This window comes from Mixophyes fleayi, chromosome 1 (genome assembly GCF_038048845.1).
Source record: "Mixophyes fleayi isolate aMixFle1 chromosome 1, aMixFle1.hap1, whole genome shotgun sequence".
Taxonomy (NCBI): Eukaryota; Metazoa; Chordata; class Amphibia; order Anura; family Limnodynastidae; genus Mixophyes; species Mixophyes fleayi.
Genome location: NC_134402.1, coordinates 115,582,426 through 115,588,425, shown reverse-complemented (window position 1 = coordinate 115,588,425; position 6,000 = coordinate 115,582,426).

The following is a 6,000-nucleotide window of genomic DNA, read 5'->3' as shown; positions in this document are numbered from 1 at the left end:
ATGAACCAATACCTCATGTTTTCATTTTGCTAGATGCACACAGATATGCAGTGTTGAGGGTAAGCATGGACAACAACTGTCTTTTGTTTTGTATACATGTAGGTTCTTTATATTGCCATGCAGCTGGTGCCATATATTATATGGATCAGTCGTGCACTGGCTTATTTCTCTTTGGTTGTGTTTAAAATATTGTCTCCAAAACCTTACATTGGCTTCAATAATTTCAGCACTGTGCACACCTTGTTATGTCTTTCTCAGACTCCGCTCCCTGGGACATCATGGTAAGAGGTATGCTGGCGACGGCGTCTACATGGCTCACAATCTGGCCACTTTCTGTTCGGGCTCTGAAGATGGCTCCATCTAGTTGGGTGAGAATAATGTATTTTCTGTCCGTGATGTTGTCTGCTTCTATTCTATCGTGGATCTAGCATACCCCAATTTGCTGGTCAAGAGTTAGCACTGGCATTTTATCACTATAGGTCAGGGTTTCCCAAACCCAGTCCTCAGGGCTCCCCAACAGTGCAGGTTTTCCATATCTCCTTGCTGGAGCACAGGTGTATTCATTACTGACTGACACATTGCAACAGATCCACAGGTGGTCCTAATTATGTCACATGTGATCCGGAAAACCTGCACTGTTGGGGAGCTCTGAGGGGGTTTGGGAAACTCTGCTATAGGTGGTTCAGGCACGTGGAGGCAGGATTTGGTGGCCAAATTCTAGCGGGGTGCATGTGACAGTGCTTGATCGGCTCTGCAATGGCCTCATGAATATATTGTGGTGTGAACATATATAGACATGATCCATGACATGTGCATGTCTTCCATGTGATGTGGCTTTTCTATGCAATATATAAAAATAAAAATAAATTAAACATATACTTTCCTGGCATGGGGCTCGAGTCACATAACATTTTTTTGCATGTTCCGTTAATTGGCCTTTTATGCCATACACCTCTCATTAATTCAGAAGGTGTGCACTGAATTGCATGAATGAGGAGTGTTTTGATAATAGTCCCCTGAATGTACCCATGGTGATGTGGAAGAAAATACTATATATGTGTTTCATTCAAACAAATAGTACTTACAAAGGACCATGCAAACTTTCAATAATAGGCATATTGTATGCATCAGTGTGACTGTCCCCTGATACGGTCTACCTATTTTACTATTTACATTTTGCCCACCATTCTCTTTCATAATCTCATTGGCATGTAATAGGAATTGTGTTTTATATTACTTTACTTTTGGGTTTACAGTAGATTCATTTCCTGACCCTGGTTATAGGGTACTAAAATACTAATCGATGGAGTACCTCATTTGGCAGTAGTACTTTCTTCCTTATTAAGTTTTCCTTGACATACTCCTTTGAGAGCACCCTGATACCTAAACTATAAATTTTGCAATTGGAATGTTAGTGTATCTACTGATCATTTGTCCAAACTACACTCCTATGGCAAAGAGCTTATGTTCTCCGATTGCCATCTGTTTTTGTAGCATGGGTGCAGTCATGTTGGTGCCTATTTTGTTGGCGATTAGTGTGCTCCAGCTGGGCCTGGCGGGTTAGTTCCAATTGAACTGCTACTCTTGTCCTGCTGTACCTTTTCTCTATTCTTTGGTGTCTGAATTGTGGGCACCTGGGTTTCATGGCGGGCAGGTTATTTTTAGGTGTACTACCATGGTCATTGTTGTGAGCCATTGCTAAGCAGAGTGTGTCTTCCTTCCTGGTAACTAGCTTGCTGCATGGGCTGGTTCAGTGTACCTGTGTCTTTAATTTTAGCTTCCAGGCCCGGAACAGATCTCTTTGCCAGGCTTTTTTTTCATTACACGGCATTGCTGCTGGGCATATGTGCCCAGTTCTTCCTTACTGGAGGAGAAGAATTAGCCCACTATTGTGAGGGACCTGCTAGGGGCACTTGCAGGAGTGGCGTATGATGAGTTTGATTGTGCAATTTTTAGCGTCGCTTTGGAAATGCTATTTCGGTGCCTTGTGGGTAAGCAAATTGATGGCCTCTTCTTGGTTGGCTCTATCCCTTGTTATGCTCACTATGGGCCTGATTCATTAAGGAAAGTTAAGCAAAAAAATGAGTAACTTTGAATCTTGTCAAAACCATGTTGCAATGCAAGGTATGCAAATGAGTTCATTATTTTGCACATGAGGAAAATGATGGTTGTTTTTTCACGTAGAATGCAAATACTTGATAGCTTCATTTTTACATTGACATTAAAAGTTGATCTAGGACATGCTCTACCCAATTATAAATCTGTCCTCACATTTTAAATTTACCTCCCCCTCCAACACAACATGGTTTTGCCAAGTTTCAAAATTACTATTTTTTTTTCCTTTACTTTCGCTAATAAACCAGGCCCTATGTGTTTAATATTTGCTGCTTCTCCGATAGTCTGCAAAGTACGCGTTCCCATGCCTGATCTGCCAGGCCAGGGGCGCTGGGTTACTTTGTTCCCTAGGAGAAATGGCTTGTTTTGCCCGGTTTACGATTGTCCCTGAATTTGCCCTTATGCATCCCCATACAGCAGAAGCAAGGTTGGTGTTTTGTGATGGGTCCCCATCCCCTCTCACAGCATATCTCTTTACAGTTGCTTTGCAGAAAACTGAAGACTTAAAGGGGATGGATTATACTATGTTTGGCAAGCTTTCATTTTGGATTGGTGCGACCATGTCTGTGGCTGTAGATGGCATGGAAAATTAATACATCCAGCAGTTGGTCAAGTGGAAGTCAGCTTCTCTGCTATTCTGGATTTCTGTTCTGCTCTTTCTAGCTCCAGATGACACAGGGATTTGGTCCCTTGTTGCTTTTGCAAGCAAGATCGCAAAGTGATTTAACTAATTGTTTCTCAACAAGTGGGCCTGATTAACTGTTGGTGCCACAAAATTTTTATACGTTTTTACACTTGCTTGTGTCTCCTGTCCAAATTCTATTATTCTTCTTCTCATGTTTCTTTCTCCTCCAATTTTTCCTTTTCCCTGCCTGTTTGTTTTTCCTTGCTGTTCCTTTTGGGCCATACTGTTTGCTCTGTGCTGCTTTTGTCTGTCGTTGTATTGGGGTCCTCCATTCTGACATATCTTAATGCCTCACTGTTTGGTTCCATCCTGGCATGGATACATTCCTTATGGCCTGACTTGGGCCTCTGCTGGTCAAATGTAGTTCTCTGGGGGATATGGAGGTCTTTTCCCATTAAGTGTGGTTTGAACGGTGAGTTGGCCAGTTAATTCAGGTCCCCCTCCCCTCCCCTTTTAGTAGTTTGCAGATCAAGCATCTTTGACTTAAATCCCATTGTGATTGTCTTTAAGATACAATGAGGTTTTTCTGTTAGGCAGATTTATGGGAGTTTAGTTAGTATAGGTTTAGGTATGGTTGCGGGCCTAGTTTCTTGAGAGAATCAGGCATGGCCGGAAATCACTGTGAAGTCAGAGGTCAAGGTTAGTGGCTGCATATTACTTTTATTTAGTCATTCTGAATCCGTTTTCCTCTGAGGAATTAGCTTAGGTTTTGGTGCAATGCCAGCTTTGCAGGCAGGCTTGTTGGCTTCATCTATAAGCCCAGAGGTGACCAGGTTCTAGAATGCCTGGGATAAGTTATCCCAATTTAAGGCTAAGGATCAATGTTCGCCCGAATAAAATTGTGGCCAGGTTTATGGATGTCCACAGGGTAAGTGACCCGTGATTGAACATCAGGATTGGTTTGGGCCTTTGCTGATACCTACAGTATTCTGTCCTACCATACAGTGTGTTTTTTTTATAATAAATATTTGCCACATTTATGTGTTGTGTCCATTATTTATTTCAGTGTTTATAGGAAAAGAGAATTGGGCAGAAGTTATTTTATCAACTAAGCATTTTATACAAATGCATTGGAGATTTTCAATGAATCCTCCATTTCCCCTTTGTAACCACACTGTTTTCTGACACAAACCCTTACAATTTATATAAATAACAAAATTTGCATAGCAGGACAATCATAGGTAAATTGGTATAGGAGTTTTAAGTCTGTTTGTTAACTTAGCAGGTGTTATTCATCTACTGCCTTTTCTGAAATAGTTTCTATATATTAAGATAAAACCATAGCTTGTGATTCTTTTATAGTGACTATGGTTGTAACCACTTATTGTGTTTCTGCAGTCTTCTTAATTATAAAGTATTGATCATAGTTAATGTTAAACCTTTAATGTTAATGTTAAATCTTTACTTAAATTTGTACAATAATTTGTTACATACACTGTTTATGCTGTTAATTGCATATCTCCAGCATCCCACATCTTATGAACTCAAAATACCTGTAAAAGTCTCATACATGTGTGAAAATGGATTGAATCAAGCTAATCTAGCAGAGAAAAAGAAAAAGTAAGTAAGAGGAAATGAAGGGTGGTTGTAAGTTAGGAGTCATGAACACAAACCTGACATAGTGTAGAATCCGATGGAAATTATATATATGTCAGTGTGAAAGGTTGCAAGAATAGAAGATACTAAAGTTATTATGTGATTTCATTCCTCCTCAAGCATGTATCCTGACAGTAATTCGTATCTTAAGCAATGTTTGGCAATTGTTATAACCAGCCTCATTTTCATTAAATCATAAATAGGAAGACAAAAACAAATGATACCAATAGAAAGTAAAATAAAAGTGCAGTACTGTGGATCGTGAAGTAGAGGTACAACGCTATGCTAATCAAAATATCAAAATGGATGAACATATGGTATAAAATTAATTTGCACAGAACTGTTTACAAAAGTCAAAATATATAAAATGCTGCCATAATCATGTTAATAGAGAATTTTACTTATGCATCAACACCTAAGAGCATTGAACAAATACAGCTAAAGAACAATAACCAACACATAATAATAAAACACCATTAAAAGCGGCCAAAACAGGGGTTAAATCATAGTCCTAATCAATCTAATAATTTTCAAGGTTGTAATGGTTACAAAAGAGTGATACAATATCAATACCTTCATTTAAACCATATGGGGTTAACTAGTTCAATTTGAGGATCCAGTAAGTTTCTCTCCTTGATACTTGGAGATTCCTATTGCCTCCTCTGGGACCTAGATATACATGTATTTGATCCCCCTAAAATGAAAAGTGTCTAATTTCTTCCCATGACTATTGCCAAAATATGTGGGAAGGTGGTGAGTAAGAATCCCATTTTAAATTTTTCTTCAGGTTCTTGGATTCATATTTCAATTACCATTTTATGTAAAGTCATGTAATCTATCAATATTCACAAAAAGAAAAAGGGGAGAGAAGAAAAGGAAAATATTTTCATGGTTATTGTTATTAATGCAAGTGCGGAATGTTATGGCAACCAGTCAGCGCCAGTGCTAGGGTTCACGGCGCCCTAGGCAAAATAATGCCGCCACCGCTCGCTCCCCGCCCCCCGCTCACCGCCCACCGCCCACTGCTCACCGCTCACCGCTCACCGCACACCCCCCCGCACACCAGATAAAAGAATTATTAATTAAATGTTACTTACCTTTTCTTCCTCTAGCTGCTCCTCGCGATGCATGCTGAGAGGGGAGGGGAGAACTCAGAGGCGCCACCGGACAGACTATCACATGATCACTGACTAGTGTGAGATGGAAAAACAGCGGCGGCACCCCACCGCCGCTGCCCTTCTCTCCTGAACCGCTGACTAGATTAGAAAATCTAGTCAGCGGCGCCCTGCAGGTCCCGGCGCCCTAGGCAACTGCCTAAGGTTGCCTAATGGGAGCGCCGGTCCTGCCACCAGAGCTGCATAAATTTGTAGAACTAGCAGAAGAGGTCTTCACCTATAGCAGCCGCCTTTCCCGTAGAGACTGGTTGCGCTCACAAGTACTCGGATGCCCCCTGGTCTTAAACTCAGTGTAGTACAAGTTTATGGTCACACAGTGGCACAGAGGAACAGGAGATAATACACGGACTAGGGACAGGCCAGAGGTCTGCGTACAGGGCATTGATGGTAAAGCCTGGCTGGCCTGACGGAGCGCCGGCAGAGAGGTCT